General features: G+C 43.6%; 1 protein-coding gene across 1 annotated transcript in view; it reads left to right on the top strand.

Moving 5' to 3' along the window:
* Positions 1-5,492: 5,492 nt before the first annotated feature.
* The window catches only part of chl1b (cell adhesion molecule L1-like b), a 132,030-nt gene continuing 119,883 nt past the window's right edge, over positions 5,493-17,639 (top strand). The window contains exon 1 of the mRNA XM_063215270.1: positions 5,493-5,872. The gene's annotated coding sequence lies outside the window, so the exon portion shown is untranslated. The remainder of the gene's footprint in view (positions 5,873-17,639) is intronic.

Here is a 17,639-nt window from a genome sequence, read left to right as displayed (position 1 = left end):
CCATCCCCCCATCCCCCCATCCCCCCATCCCATTGTCCCACGGGGGCTGTTTCATTACCCAATACTAGAGCGGACCTTCTGCAGGGCTATGGTAGCGGGAGTCAGTGCCACAGACAGCTTTTGCTGGGCCAGGGACAAAGCCATCAGAAAGGGCCCCCTAACCAATGCATGCAATGTAATGGGGACCCAATTCTGGGCCCCCTATCTCACTGGGCCCGGAACAACATACCCTTTTGTCTCCCCCTGTCAGCAGGCCTGGCTGGAGTATCATCTGTGGCTGTGTGCTCCAATCTTTAAAATTCATCTGGGGAATTGAGTCAGGGTTTCTATACGGGATGCCTATAGGGGTAATGTCGGAGGTAGTAGAGGGGGTTGGGGTCAGGATGGCTGAACCTCTTGATTAAAAATAGGCCTACCTTTGCGCTAAAAGAAGGGGGGTTGGGTTGGGGGTGGGGGTGGGGTGGGAGGGGTATTATACACTTGTAGATGGAGGTTTGCATATCAGAGTGTTTATTGGGTTGGCAAGGAAGAGGCAGAGAATTTGCACAATAATAAGCCCCGGTGTACAACATCAGTCAAAATGAGAGGTGCACGCGAAGCGCGCGGATCTCAACGCCATTGAGCATGGAACAATGTCTGCTGCAGCAGATACAATCTGACGAGTATATCTATGCATGAAGAGAGGAGTGATTATTTGCATGATCACACAGCCATTGTGTGGCAATCATCTGCTGTGAAATTTAATTACATCATAATCGTGTCTCTGCTGGATTGGAGAAGACAGTGCATAGCTGATGAGCAGAGGCATACCGTCCACATTGTCATCCCTCAGCAACACTGTAGCGTATACACTATGTACTACATGCAGACGTTTTGAAATATGCCGTGATAAACTGTGGCATGTTCATTTCCAGGAGAGCGTAGAAACAAAAAGAACGTGGAGTTGCGTTGCCAGGAAATGTTTTTGTTTACGTTGCACCGCTGCCTCTCCGGGTGCAAATCAACCGGTGATACCTGCTTGATGGGTATAATTTGACATGTAATTTGCGGGGCATTCTATCGCTATGGCAACGACGCCACATTAGCTGATTTTCTTCCCAATCAAACCTCTGCTCAAAGAGAGAGAGAGAGAGAGAGAGAGAGAGAGAGAGAGAGAGAGAGAGAGAGAGAGAGGGAGGGAGAGAGAGAAAGAGAGAGAGAGAGAGAGAGAGAGAGAGAGAGAGAGAGAGAGAGAGAGCGCTCTTTGCTTTCTCATTAGGAGTAAATGATTTCACGAACGCGCACAATGAAGCTTCCGTGCCAGCGCAAAAAGTAATTTCTCCAGGGACGGCATCTACCTAATACAATATGGCTAGAGACAAGCCTTCTTTGCCCGTCCTCAGCAGCTCTTAATTATGGACTTAAGACCCAAAAAGCAATGGCTTTAGCCATTCTTGTTAAACCCCTTAGGCCATTTGATTGTACCGTGACATTTTGCCTTATGTTTGGGTTTTGTGGGAGACATTCACTGTGGACTGTGGGGATGAAAATGTTATCTCCACAGCAACAGATTAAGTCTGTAAGAACGGGTGAAAAAAGCCATAATTCTGCTCAATGTGAGGTGGCGCGGCGCTTGTCATAAAAAAAAGCTGCCCGAGGCGACATCATATCTCATCGCCATCCAGTAATGTATGTCTTACATCGCAGGGGCAGGGGAGATTTACACCCAGTGCTCTGTGATAAAGAGATTTTAGCAGAGAAGGAAATATGGTAAGCCCCACTTCATCATGCAGGCCGCTGAGTGTGTTTCATTTGTCCGCAGGTCTTTTTATCTTTCAAATGAGTTGGAAGGCAAATTTGCACAGCCTAATTTGTTGAGCAGCAGAGCTGTTCACTTGAATGGAAAAAAAGGCATTGTGGAGGCCTTTTTGTGTTTGCGTGTGTGTGTTTTGTTTCTCCCGTTCTGCCCTATTTTGTTAAAAAACAATCAGAGTGCACATCTTTTAATTGAGCATCATTTCCAAGGGGAACGAGAACTAGTCAGGCAGTGAATTCAGGCAATGTGTCTATGAAAATGTTACTGTAACAATTCAAAAGGAGACATAATATGGAGCTGAGGAGCAATTGGGATATTTGTTTTTGTGTTTGCAGTCTCTCTTCTTCTCATTCTCTCCCTCTCTCTCTCTCTCTCTCTCTGTCTTTTGCTCTCTCTCTTTTGCTTTTTCCCCCTTTTGTCTGTCTCCACAACCCCTGTGCAATTGTGTGTGTGTGTGTGTGTGTGTGTGTGTGTGTGTGTGTGTGTGTGTGTGTGTGTGTGTGTGTGTGTGTGTGTGTGTGTGTGTGTGCGTGCGTGTGTGTGTGTGCATGCGTACGTGCATGATTGTGTACGTCCGTCTGTATATGTTCTCGCTTGTGTTTGTCTGAAAAGGCTTGTGGCTGGGTCCCTCCCTATCTCCATCCACAGGCCGTAAAGGTTAAGACTGGTCCTCTCTGAGGAATACAGTACAGTGGCTTTTAGGCTGATGAATGGGTCTGGTGCAGTCCAGGCCAGCCCAGGCCAGCCAGTGTGTTGTGGCTGCCGGTGAGGGGGACATAAATAGATCTAAAGTGAGAGATTAGCAGCCCTCATGCCGAGGAGGGTCGCTGATCCAGACCGTCGCTGTTCCGCGACGCTGCGTAAAAGCCCCTTGCTTCAAAAGCACATCATTAAAAAGGGCCAGACGACATGTGTAATCTCGCCTATAAAGGGACAGGCACCAAGGGTGCTCGTACAGTAGGGACGGGGAGAAAAAGCTTTAAACAGCGACCATGTTGTTTTTGACATTAAGATATGATATTTTCAAACATTAACTGACACAATGCCTATAAACATGATGTGTAATAGTGAATTGTACAGAAATATGATATTTGACAACCACAACATATAAAAGACTAGCAGGCATGTTTTTTTATGGCTGTATTGTGTGTTCACTCTACCATCATGCACACATACATACAATACAATAAATAAGTGACTTAACGGTTTCACAATAACAATGTAAACAGGTCCCTTATGTAGCAACTGAAATCAACCTAAAAAAAAGTGTCCTGGTCACTCCCCTTTGCTGAACAATGCATCTCTATCGGCGGTGCTGAAAGAGCACTGGGCAAGTGCGATGGAGTACTGGGCAGAAACCAGGCTGTGTATTTACTTCCACATCATTTATTCTCATTATACAGCCCTCAGGACATCAATGGAGGGCTTTCCCTACCGAGAGAGAGAGAGAGAGAGAGAGAGAGAGAGAGAGAGAGAGAGAGAGAGAGAGAGAGAGAGAGAGAGAGAGAGAGAGAATGGGGATGGGCGAGAGAGGAGAAAAACATGGGGATGGGGAGAATATGACTGAGAAAAGAAGGTAGTGTGGGGTGAGAGAGACAGAGTGAGAGTGAGTGAGAGAGAGAGAGAGAGAGAGAGAGAGAGAGAGAGAGAGAGAGAGAGAGAGAGAGAGAGAGAGAGAGAGAGAGAGGAGGAGGAGGACACTGAGAAAAAGGAAAAAGGAAGTGGAGAAGGGGTGGAGACTGCTTCTATTCAGGCTGGGACGGTGAACTTTGACATCTCCAACAGTGGTACCTACTGTTTATAGGGTAAATGCTGCCGGCAGTGGCTCTCTCTCCATCCGGCCGTCTGCAATGCATCCATAGGAAGTTTATACCCTCCCCTGATCCTCAGTATATGCCAGAAAAACAAAACACAGAACAGCATGTTTGCTCCCGTCTGTTTACAGCAGAAGGCAAAGAAAAATACACCAACAGATTGGACGTTAGAGAATTACAAGCAGCTTATGCATGAAAATACGAATTTCATTTCGCCAATTTCATTTGGCATCAGAATCAAAGAATATCAAAAGATAAAGCTTAACAAGGTGCCGATTTCATGCGACATGCTTGCCTGAAATGGGATTTAATGCAAGATGATTTAAAATTTCCTGCTTGGACTTCATCTTTCTACTCGCATTACAGCGTTTTTCTACCCATTAAATTGCTTTAGGTTAGCTGACGGCCTTCCTCTGCCTGTGTGTATCACTGTCATGTATACCGGTAGACTGGTAGAGAGGAGATTGCAATCTGTGTGTGTTGCTTCCAACTGGGAATGTGCACAGCGGGGCGCATCGTTGCACTGCATCATTGTCCTTTAGCTGAAGGCTGCACTTGAGGGGGGTATCCTGAGAAAAATACACTTGATTAATAAAAAAGATTACCTTTTGATACCCACCTTTGAATAGCATCCCTTTGTATGCTTACAATAACATGTATTTAATAATTTATTTACTTATTCATTTATTTATGTAAATCAGTGTTTCACAAAATTCAATGCATTTTCTCTCTTGCAACCCGTCCAAAGTGAACAGGTGCAAGCTGTTCAGTATTTTCTACATTTTAGCAACCCTGTTTCCACTCCATTTGACATTTGATTCTTTAGTGCTCCACATTTATCAAGAGCATGTGAACTGACATATTTGTTTTCAAATCTTGTCCGTCTTTGAGTATCCAATGAAGTACAGGCCTATAGGCCCTTAAGTAGATGCTGCAATTTCATTAGGTCAATCATAAATGAAAAATAACCCGGTTGTTAAGTAGTAACATCTTATTCGAGTAATGAGGAAATCCGAGTCAGGGGTCTCTATGTCCCAGCAGCACCCATGCAGTCTCAAACTGAGACAGGTGTCTCTAGACAGACAATAAATCAATTTTCGCCACAGAGTGCCTCATAAAGGGTTCCAATTACATTTTGCTGCCATGTGAATGGAATCTCACCAGCCACTCAATAATGCAAAATTGCTCCAAATTAGATTACTTGATTGAGTTGGTTATTTCCTGCCGAAATGGAGCAAGACTTTCCCCATGGCGAGTTTGAGAACTCCATGCAAATGAAAGCATTATGAGTCCCACTCAGTCATCTAACACGTGACATGATTATATTATGTAGGCTTTTGTGATATTAAAACAGGAGAAGAATGATGTGGGTTATTTTATATAGTTTTTGTCAACACACAGGCTTGCAGAAATGCTACACTCGCTGCTCAGATATTTATCCTCCACAAAAGCTTCTTTCATTATTTTGTGCCACTCTTTTAGCCTCTGTTAGAGAGTCAAGTCTTGTCTTTCGACACCTTTTACATCAGAGCCTCTAAGCCTCATCTCCATTCGTATCTAATGCTGAGGTGAAAGAGTCCCATTAGATGACGTAAGGGTCTTTCAGATGCTGGGGACCCCCAGCTTGGAGAGACTCTGATGGGTCCTCTCCTCTGTCCATGTCAGGCTGAATTTGCTGAGATGTAAAATGCAGAATTGTGCCTATCCTCAATACAGCGTCTTCACTGACGCACATTCCTCACGATACAGATCAATATCTGACGTCATACTGCTCTTGCCAACATGTTGAAGATCCTCTTCAGATAACCATCTTGTACAGGAAACCTCACACTTTCAGTCAGCGTGGTTTTATTTCCTCATTTAGTTTTTGTAACACAGTGCGCTCCCTCTCCTCTCTCCTCACTGGAGCCCCTTCCCCCAACTTCATCTGTAGCCTATTGGTACCTTTTCTGCGCGCGGAATAATGTCCCTGTCATTGGGGGTGTTTTAACCCGGTCACTACGTTCCGAAGTTGAGGAGGGTTTCTCTCGTTGCCATGGATTTCTAAACGCTATTGACCGCGATTGGGTCTCTGTGAGCGTCTTTGTAGGGGGAAAAGCTATTATTTTTTTGAAAAGGGGAAAGCGATAGTATCTTTGGAGAAACAGTCTTGTGTCATTCCAGTTCTCCTGACCAATTGCTCGCGTGCAGTTCATCAGTAGTGGAGTGGAGGGCAAGCTTCAAACGAATCCCTCTCGTGCAAGTGCAGAAACTCTGCGGAAAGGTAAGCACATCTGCACGCTTTGTATTTCCATTGCACTTAAGTAGCTCAAGATTTCTTTTTGCCTCCAGAGTTTTGACATGTTATGGTTTCGGATATGTTTAATCCCAAATCAGCATGTAGGATAATGTTTGGTATTTCATGCTTGATATAAAACCAAGGAGTGCATTTTGAATGTTGCGTGCGTAAAATGACAGCTAAGTTGGAAAATGTCGAGACGGATGTATTGTTTACATAGGGTTTTAATCGGCACATTCTTTTTAAGAATTGTGCGCGTGCAGCATACGGTTTTAAACACCCTATACCCAATTAATTAATTGAGCGTCATTAGCAGTATGGATGCGCAATGTGCAATTTGTTGCATGGCAACACACACCGGTTTGGTTTGACTTTGGAAGAGTTAAGGGGAATGGGAATTGAATAAGAAAATTAAAAGTAGGTAAAGAGCACAGTGCTTTTACATTCTGCTATAAAGTGCCATGGTCAGACTATACAAAGGTAGTGCGCTGATGGCAATGTGTGCTACACGCCGCATGATACCAACCATTGGTGGTCGTTGTGGAGTTACTCACGCTGTGAAGGACACCTATATTTTGCTTGTATCAGGGACCAGGTGGACATGCTGTCTGCACACTTGAGCGTCATTACCCCTATCCTAAAATAGACAGTTTGTAATTATAACTCGTGACCTTCACGTTTCTCTTCACCTTGTTTCCCCGGGCATGGTTGAGAGAATTCCCCACTCATACCATTTCCATGTAATTGTCAGAATGCCAGGGATCAGAGGGCAAGGAGAAAAGCTGGTCCTTTCAGTCAACAGTCCTACTAGAACTCCTGCTGTCAGTTTTATGGTGTCGGGAGGGACTGGTGGTAGGTACTTCAATATGGTCCTTTCTATAGACATGTAAGGCTCATGTTCCTAATTTGTGGAGAGACAATGGGATAGGCAACTAATCACAGTGGATTTGCATTTTTTTTGATGCACTTTTTAAAATGTTAAACTTACTAACACATCGATCACTAATAAATCTGTATTAGTGTAGTTGGACCAGATTATATGAACTGCTGAAGCAAGCTTTCAGGCTCTTGTTTCGTGAATAGTGAGTAAGTACTGTAGCAAAGTCAATGAACAAGTAACCTGAAATAACCAAGCTACTGATGGCCTATTCAAAGGGCACCAGCTCTTTCACATGCACCACTTTGTGCGAGACATTGACACGGTACTAGTGGAACATTACATGCATGAAAAAAGATACAGTATGTTTCATGGATTAAATCCTGTTGCAAACAACACACACACACACACACACACACACACACACACACACACACACACACACACACACACACACACACACACACACACACACACACACACCAATGAAAACATGTTTAATCTCGATATACTGTACAAGTCAAGTCGAGTCCCTTGGGCAGTCCCTCATGGAATTCATTTATCTGCCAGACTCAGTCTATCCAGGCCACCAGAGCTCTGTCTGTGTGAGAGTGTGGGTCTGTGCGTGTGTACGTGTACGTGTATGTGTGTCTATGTGTAAAAAAGAAATAGGTCAAAATCTGTTAGCCCTGCACAAAGAGGAATGGTACTCTCTAATGAAGCTCAGGGTACCCCAGTCTGTGGACATGAACTGCCTCAGTAAAAAAAAGGGCTGTCAGTAAACTTACATGAATCCAGAAAGAGTATTTATAACACTGTGGTAAGTGAAATTACTCCAACAGTAGAGTCAAAGTCAGTGGCTTGTGGCAAGTGTTAGACTCTATAGTTCTTATTATTCAGATGATGCTGGGTATATTAACTCTGAAATGGTTACGCTGACCAAAGAATGAAAGTGAACACTGCTTTTGTGAGGGACCAAATGTTATCTGAAACTAAGTTAACTTCAAGTCTTTACAATTAGCACTGGTATTTTTACTGTGAAGACATGATCTGGGTTTATGGGTCCGACTTGCGTGGATAAAAGTTGTGTGAAAGTACGTACTGTATCCAGATAGTGCCCTGTTCTGTTGTGTGCTGCCCTGTTCTGTTGCGCTGTGTTATGCACATCACTCAAAGCTAATATTGAATTTCTGACACAAATACATCATCCATTTTTTGACTGAATGCACTTAGCTGAACTTCCAGCTACAGATGGCTGTTTAGATAGATTGTGATATTGCCAGAGCAGAGAGAAAGAGATAGAATGAATCAGATGGATGGAGGAAAATTCAGATATAGGCCTACTGACACGAACACATGGTGTGCAGATGCATTTTCACAAGAATATACCAGCACTGTCTCTGCAAATCAGTGCCCAACTCTCTCTCTCTCTCTCTCTCTCTCTCTCTCTCTCTCTCTCTCTCTCTCTCTCTCTCTCTCTCTCTCTCTCTCTCTCTCTCTCTCTCTCTCTCTCTCACACACACACACACACTCACACACACACACAGACACACACACTCTCTCCCTCTCTCTCTCTCTCTCTCTCTCTCTCTCTCTCTCTCTCTCACACACACACACACACACACACACACACACACACACACACACACACACACACACACACACGCTACTGTATATGCACAGAGCTCGAAACTCAGTCAATCATACAAATCCACTTTGTGGGCACCTGCGCCCTTGTCAAAAATATGCTAATTTTTCGTTTCTCATTTCTGTGCAGAGCGAGACCAGAATCAAATCATATACTCAATAGCGTATTGAAAGTTTTCATATGATGAGTTGGAGAAGTGGCTTCTCTCAGATTGTGTAAAGCCTTTACATCCGAAATGAAAGAGCACGGAAATAAGCAACAAGCGCATCTCTGATGTTAGCATACAACTCTTCTATTATGATTCTTAATTTTTGAAAGTATCGATTCAGCAAGGGTATCATAATGGATTTTTTTTCATCATGATTAGCTGATTTCATTTGTACTGATTAGTGTCATTTTTGTCATTTTCAGTTGATGCTCATGGTATGGGAATTGTTAAATTGATCCACCCATTCTCAAGTAAAAGCCAGTGAGCAAGTGTTCATGGATGCCTATTTTTTGTTTTCTTTAATCCTGTTATCTGTGATTCTCATGTGGATGCACCCAACTACACACTGATTCCGGGTTGAAGGGAAAGTGTACGTAGACGTTGTAGAGATGTTGCCAAGGCGGGCGTTGTTGCTAAGATGTTGGCTTAAAAAATTCCTCCTCCCCATCCTCCATCGGGGTCTAATTGAGCTCCAAGCACAGCTTCACTGGTGCAGGCAATTACATTCAGAGCCAGCAGTCATCTTGCTGGAGGGGGGCAGGAGTTCAAAGAGGGATACCGCTACCTCTGCTACCTCTGTACCTGAATCCACCCCCCTCCACCCCCCATCATGGGTGTCTACTGTAGGGTGCAGACAGCACCTGCCCATGTTGTTTTGAGAGGAGAGGAGGGTGTACTTAAGATTTTTTTGAGTTCAGCTTTTCATCCATCACTGTGAATATGTCACAATATTGGTCCGCCTGTCAGGAAATCAGTTTGCTTTTGGAAGCTTTGCATGCAACGTAGGTGAAGGCCTTGGGTTTTTTGCAGTCTACTGTTGCACTGTAGGGAAAACAAGGCTTCGGTGTCTAGAATTGGTGCAAATGAACAAATGTTGCGTTATGAAAAGAAAAAAACACTAAACACTTTGATGATATGGTTCCATATATATAGAAATTATGATCATACACTGTGTGAATGCTGGGAGTTCACCTTCATGCCAGGGCCAGTAGGGTACCATGATCAATTGCTGGCAGTCTTGCGTGGACAATTAATCTGCCCAAGTTAACACTTAAGGACAAACTCCCAATGAGGAAGGTCAGTGTCACCACCACCACCCACATAGGCCTACTTCACGGCTGCATCTCCCACAATGCAATGCCCCCAGCTGAACAGAAAGGGAAAATAAAGAGACGTGAAGTCAGTGTTGTTTGGTTGACTAAGGTCCTCTTTTCACCTGAGCTGAATGGTGTGTGGGCAATGTTGTGTTGCGTAAGCGAGTTTGGTGCATTGACAGGAAAGAGCACGATATTCTTCCGCACCGTGACACAGTGAAATGCAGAAATGGTGATGGGTAATGCTTGGGATTTGTTTTTTTGCCGCCAGCTATTTGTCTGTGTTTACTAATACAAAGCTTTTGGTTGAAATTGGCTGTTTTCATGAAAGAGAGACGCTTGATGTGTGAATTTATTTATTTGATCGCTTGTATACGTAGCGAGGTGTGCACGGATTACCAAATACACCCAGCTATTATTGCATCAGTGCACGGATAGCCCTTGGCAATGCTTACAATCTCCGTCCTGTTCTCCAAATTGGCATCGGCTTGTTCCATCAGCTTGCCCCAGATTAAATGCGGAGCAAATTAAATAAATGACATAAACAGCATAGCGTTTACCTACATTCGACCATGGGGGATTACTAGGTTCCCTTAACTAACAGTGGTACCCACTTAAAATCCAATATTTTTCTCTTCTTTGCAGATTACATCACTAATAAGTCCCTATAGCCATACAATTATGAGCAACTTACGTACACGAGGCCTGTTTGCCTACATCCGATAACAGCACTTAATTGGTTCTCTGACTTAGGGGTCAGGCCTTTGATTTCACATCGCTGTCCACTCACTAATCCTGGCGATCAATAGATCTCAATTCCATTATTTTTTTGATGGACAGGTTTGACAATAATCAACCTTGCTCTTTGCTTGCTTAGCCAATGTCAATTTTCCAAACACACACCGTTTGGATGAGGGCATATTGAATATCATTATGTCTAGTAAGTAGGCCTGTTATTGCACTAGAAGAACATTATGTGCCTCCTTTTTTAGGTAGGCCTAATATACGTAATATATTATCTAAGGTACAATGTGGTCTTTTGTTGTGTACAATATTATAGCTCCAGGTGCAAACAAACAGTGTTAGTTCAACACTTATAGAGTGGATTTTGCTTCTTCTAGATAGTATTTGGTCCAGGAGCACGCTTAACGTGTTGAATTAACACTGCATTTTTGGGGACCAGAAAGATCCTTTATAGTAGTTTTGAAGGAACACAATTATTCTGCGGAAAAAAAAACTATACTGCTGGTGTGAAAAGTTCCACAGTAAAAAAAAATGCAGTGTTAATTCAGCACACTATGGCAGATACTCAAGCAGATATTAAATCAACCCTGTTTTAAATGAACACTGCTTTGTTCTGAGTGCATAGTAGTACTTCAATGTCACTGCTTTGTTCTGAGTGCATAGTAGTACTTCCATACTTTTGCATAAGCCAGAAGACAACCACAGCTATCACAGTCACATCATGCCATGGATGGATCAACAGCACAGGCCCCTTATCCTTACTGTACTTTATCTGTGTCCCTCTGCGTAGGCATACGTATCTTGACCCAGATTTATTGCTCAATCTGTGTATGAAAATCCCCTTGGATGATGAATGTCATTTTAATATGTTATCCATGTCAAGCCCAATGTTGGTCAATACAGACCCAGTGGGAGGGAGGCTGTCCAAAGTAGACCAGCTGTAATATGGCAGTCAGTCGGATTCTTTATTGTCTCAAATGCCACGAAGAGAAGAGGGCTGCCTATATAGCCGCTGCGCACAGCATATAGGCCAATATGCACATGGCATATGAATCGATTCCTCATATGTCAAGATGAAGAACGAAAGGACGGAGGAATGAAATGTTCATAGAGGAGGAGGGGAATGAAGCGTAGGACTTGTGTAAGGAAAACATAAACATGAGTAATGGCCAAAGAGGAAGAGATGCAATAAGTGCATCTTTGTTCCCCGTGTGTGTTGAGAGCGGCGTATTGTGGCGTATGGTGGGCAAGGTTGCAAGGGACGCCCCGGACCCTTTGTGCCGGCCCGAAAGAAAGGATGAAGGAGGATAAATGTGACAGCCATGGGGACCTAGAAGTTCATGGCCAATGAAAAGGGCCATTGTGGCCCAAAAAGACGTGATATGAAACATGCAAAGGGGTTCCCTTTTCTCCGGCGCTTCTGCTGTGTAAACAACTGTGTACCATTCACAAACTTCCGAACGCCATTCATCATAGGGCTGTGTCTAATATGGAGTCCTGCTGGGCCGTATAAGTGGAGCAGGCATGTGCATTAGTGCTGGTTAAAGGTGCACCGTCCGTGTAATATTTTTAGTAGTTCATTTCCAGAATTCATGCTGCCCATTCATGAGTGTTGCATTTTTAACAAATACTTCACACCAGCATCCAATTCTAAGTATTATGTAAGTATTATGTCTGTGAAAATTGCACTTTTAATGCATGAAAAGGGGGATCTTCTCCATGGTCTGCCATTTTTAATTTCCAGAAAGATGCATTTTTAGCGGCAAAACTTACCGTACTTTGGTCATACTAGTAAATACTAGTTTATTTCTCAGTAAATATTCTTGAAAATATCGAATTTGGCAATAGGCAGTACACTTGGCCCTTGGAGTAGCAATACCTATTCTGGTCACAATCCTACACAGTGCACCTTTAAAGTGATGGCCCGCGGCCTGTTCATTTCCAAATTGCCGTAATATCACATACATTAGCCGTGTTTCCCACAGAACATGTTTTGTTTCTCAAAGTGGTTGGGGTGTAAGCAGGTATCAGAGTTGTGTACTGTAACTATCATGACCGGATAGGCAATGTTATGCAGATTCATACGAAATATGATAGGAGCCCCCTGTAGTACAAACTTAAGAAATTAAATCCAGAATATAACATGTTTATCGTTTCACAGGGCCTATAAAGTGCTGGGGGAATGCCTGCATAGTTTTCATTCAACCTCATTTCATTCACCATGGTGGGCTGACAAACAAGCTTGAGAAGTTTCAGATTTGGCGCCGTCCCTGTACAATAAAAGTTACTGGCCTTTTCAATTGAGCTATTGAGTGTCACCTGACTTAACTCCATCCAGCCTGGCCTGCCACCATTGACATTGACCGTTCCCCTCCTGCGGGGCCGTTCTGAACGAGGTGCGTCTGGTAACTGGAGACGGAAACTCGCTTCAGTTTTGGCGTAAAACGGCATTAAGTGTGTCGCTGAGGCCCAGGCAGCTGCGGGCCCACACAGCGAGTCCCCCGGGACCTCATTACGACGCGACGGCGCCGCGTTCCCCGTACACCTCCTCCTCTTCCTCTTCTTCCTCCTAAGGGTGTGCTAAAATAGGCAGGTGGAAACCCAGCTGACGTTGCCACTGTAGTGTAGTAGACTCCCTCTATGTGTGTTTGGGATTGTGTGTGTGTGTGTGTGTGTGTGTGTGTGTGTGTGTGTGTGTGTGTGTGTGTGTGTGTGTGTGTGTGTGTGTGTGTGTGTGTGTTTGCATGGAAAACATCTAGGCTAAATCAGTGCTAGGAGTCTGTGTGTGTGTGTGTGTGTGTGTGTGTGTGTGTGTGTGTGTGTGTGTGTGTGTGTGTGTGTGTGTGTGTGTGTGTGTGTGTGTGTGTGTGTGTGTGTGTGTGTGTGTGTGTGTGTGTGTGTGTGTGTGTGTGTGTGTGTGTGTGTGTGCGTGCATGCGTGCGTGCGTGCGTGTGTACTCTGCATTAAAAAGAGACTATTTACAGGCCCAGGACCAAGTGCGTAGCGTAGTCAAACAAGCTTTCGCTATCCCCAAACGTGGGATCATCACGCTGATCAGCTGCAATTAGAGTGGGAGTGCGCCGCGCGGATGGCATGCTAATTATATCTGCTCTGCTCTGCACTGCACCTTGGAGCAACGGCATGGCACTCAGTCATACATGCATGACAGCGCTATGATTTGAATGCAGTGGGTCTTTTCATATTTAGTGATGCATATAGTAGTAGCATAATGTAGCTCTTCAAACTACACACTTAATGTGACCCACAAGGATTCCAGTCATGAACGTGTCATTGTTGATGAGCGAATTGGGAACAGTTCGTTTAGGTGGTTGGGCTCCACAGAGACTTTGTGCGTAGGTGGTTTCCTTGAAATTCAGCTTGATTTGGTTGTTTGCTAACAATGTCACGCTAATCTAACCCAAACTGTACATGGCCCATAACCGTAATGAGACTGTTTCAGCAGATAATTTGCTAGCTGTATCACTGTCTCTACAGCAGGCAGTCTGTACAACTATCCAAACAAAGCTTGACTGTAAATTGTACCAGCCAGCAAATCTACTGTAGGCTTTGAGATGCATTTTATACGACAATGTTTTTAGTCTGATAATCTCCGAATAAAAGCCTGTGTGTTTGGTAGTCATCAGTGTCTGGAAGATCTTCAAGGTGATTTATCTCACCAGATAGAGGAAAAGAGCGCCGGGATTCTTTTGTGCCCGTCCTTGGCACGGTGGCCCTTTGCCAGGACCGAGTGCCAGGATTCAACGATAGCCCAGTTCTTAATGTCCGCCTGCAGAAATGGCAAATTTTGGTGCACGGTAGATGCCAGATCGTTCAGACTGTGCGATAGATTAGCCCTCGAAGCCTTCCCAGCTGCCTCAGCCCCCCCCCCTTACCACACCCCTCCCCCTCCCCCATGCTGCACCTGCTGAGATACAACGACCTCTTGACCTCATTATTTTTCAACTAGTGTGTTGGCTGTTAAACACACAGAGTTCTCACTTATAGCATGTTTATTTTTTCGCGGCCACATGTTTGATCACGGCTTTTGACACCCATTTTGGTTTCCTGGGGTGTTCCAAAGGGGAGCTGTGGGATTGTCAAAATTTGGATTAGTCTAGGATCAGACTTGGCAGACAGCGCTGCTTTGAAATACTCCAGTCAAAGGCTTCTCTGCTTGTGTTCCTTACTTTTGTGGGAGTTCTTGTAAATTATTTGAGTGACCTTAAACAAACCTTGCTCATGGAACGTTTTGAAGTAAACTTTGGTTCAGCCCTCCAAAGCAATCTTTCAGTAGCTGTGATCTTAAAATGATTAGGCTTGCACACACTGTATTCTCCATCATTGCTGTGTGACGCTGATTGTCATTTGGAAACATTTTGCATTCTGACCGTAGATGTTGCTGCCAAGAGGACAAGAAGGTTCTCATTATTTTTGTGAACAATACGAGAAGAAAAACCTTTTAGGCAAATGTGGTTGTTGTTCAGGTGCTTTGTTTTGTGCAGCAATAGGGCAGATAAAGGGGCATAAATTAGGGAATCTCTGGTGAATGCTGTTTAATGGCATGACCTAATCAATGTTGCACAGGTTGCTTTGAACACGGTGTGCTGTATGCAAGGCTGACTAAATTATAAACTGCAAATATCTGTGGCAAGCTAGCTACATTTATGTTTGGAGGGTTGGGTTGGAGAGTTTGGAGAGAGAGAGAGAGCGAGAGAGAGACAGAGACAGAGACAGAGACAGAGACAGAGAGAGAGAGAGAGAGAGAGAGAGACAGAGACAGAGACAGAGACAGAGATATATATGGACTATGTATTTATGGTGATATCATTCTAAATTACAATTTGTTCTCCAGTTAGTGCTAGATGCTAACTGGACAGATACATTATGTAAGGGACTCATTAGCTTGCTCTTCATGTGTACTTTAATCTCTCTTGACAAAATTAGTATGCACACAGCATTGCGAAGGATGAGGCATCCTACAAGAAGAGGGTAAGCCCATCTACTGTAAACAAAGAGACCTCTGTAATGTATGATGTTCTGTATACAGAGAAGGAAAAAAAACTAGGAACAACACTCTTCCTAAAGGCATATTTAATGCCAAGTCTTCGTCTGAAAGCCACTTTCAAACGTTGAGTCTGTAAGGATTGGTTAGAATCTAAATGCTTTGATATCTAAAAAACTTGGAATATTGGATATTCCCCTCTCTTTCCCCAAGCTCTGATTTGCTCTTAATCTTAAAAGTAGTCTTGAAGTGATACACCAACCTACAGCATACTGAAAGTGAGTTTGTGTTTTAAGTTTAGAGCTGTCATTTTGTAATTTTTTCATCACAGCTGTGTTATTAATCCGTATTTACATCCAAAATGTGTGTGTGTGTGTGGGTGGGGGGGCTGTTATGTGTGCTGATGTTGTTTTACAGCATTACTTGCAAGGGAAGGCATTTTCAGGTTTGGGATGACAGAGAATGTGTGTTTGTGTGGGTGAAGTTGAGAGACAGGGTGTCCGTGCATGCATGCGCGTGTGCGTGTGTGCGTTGCATTTATCAGCCTTTCTTTGTATACCTGCTTGCTAGAAAATTGTCACACGTCAGGTCACGGAAAAATAAAACACAATTTGCGTGTCACTTCCTGAGTGTAGAAAAGAGAAACCCAGGCTTACACAGCACCTTTCGACACTTGACTTGATGCATCTCAGCATTTACGCAGTCTGTGTGACTATATTCATCCTGACGGCCTCAACTGGAACTGGACACACCCTGCAAAAACATTTAGCTCATCTTAATAGCGGGTGCCTGAAGATAAACAGTTTGACAGTCTTTGGGACTAAGACCAAAATTCAAAGACAACCTTTTTTATTGTATGAATAGTTCAGATGCAAACCCCTCTAAGTGCATTTTTGATGAGTTAAAAATCAGGCTGTAATCTTACAAATGTATCCCCATAATATACCGTTCCACCAGTGGAACACTGTAGTAGTCGTTTAAAAGAATACTACTACCATTCTACTTACCAAAGACTACCATAGTACTACACTATGCTATTACTTGGTTATTGCCGTAACAGCAAGTTTATAACAAGGGCCTTGTCTGAAGGGTTAGTAAACTTAAAAAATCTGTCCATCTAATTTTGTTTGGGCTCGACTTGCTGTACTTGATAATAACATTTAATTTGCTTTTACATTGTGATTGAAATGCTATTTGGTGAAAATGCTATTTGAAAATTAAATTTTACAGATTTTTGCAATGTCGTTTAGAGGGTTTTGCTTCTGAACTCTTCATATATACTGTCCACACACTTAGAGTAAATTTGAGAAATAAAACACACTTGTGTGTACCATTCTCTTTAACAACCTCTGGGAGACAGTTTGAGACAGCATCTCTGGATGTGTCAGTCTTGTCAGCCATTGCTTCTTTGTTACAGGATCCAAGCCAGTATGGGAGCTGATCTGCTTCTGACATGTCCCAGTCATTGTTCTCTTCTCTGTCTCCAATTCTCTCTAGTCTAGGCGGCTGGGTGTGTGTGGGTGGGTGGGGCCGTGGCGGTGGGTGGTGGTGGTCGGGGGGTATTAGCTGGTAATAAAACAATTTTACGGCCTATTTTGTCACATTCTGCGGTTTGGCGGCTGATTAAAGCTGGATGGGTGGTGTATGACAAGCATTGTGATCTCATCAAGAGTGTAAAACAAGTTTTTTAAGCAACAGCTCATTATGAAAGATTTACAAAAAACAGCTGTGAACAGCACTAAAGGAAAAAAAAACACGAAAAAAGGACAAAAAAATAGCAGTAAATGACAAAACAAGATGTGGTCCATTAATGTGAACACAATGAGCACTGTAGGCTGGACCGCAATGCATCATGGGGCCAGCCTTGACATTGGTGTCCCAGGGTCTGACGCTGTCAAGGGTTCAAGCACAAATTGGCTAGAGCAGGTGTGGTGTGGTGTTGTGTTGTTTTTCTCCGGTAGAGCTGCCACCCCATGCCCTTGGTAATTGGGGCGCGGTCCTGTCCATCAAATGATTGGCTCCTTACAAGGTCCTTCAGCGAACAGTCATGGGCCATCAGGTTTGATAGACACTTATTACCATGGTAACTCAATGAAGCTTCACATATTTTTTTTTCTCGTTTCTGGTTAAAAAAAAAGGGAAGGAGAGAGGGCCTTTTTGTTTTCTCTCCTGCTTAAAC

This window comes from Engraulis encrasicolus, chromosome 14 (assembly GCF_034702125.1).
Source record: "Engraulis encrasicolus isolate BLACKSEA-1 chromosome 14, IST_EnEncr_1.0, whole genome shotgun sequence".
NCBI lineage: Eukaryota > Metazoa > Chordata > Actinopteri > Clupeiformes > Engraulidae > Engraulis > Engraulis encrasicolus.
The sequence above is the reverse complement of the archived record's forward strand: the minus strand, read 5'-3'. Positions and strand labels throughout refer to the sequence as shown.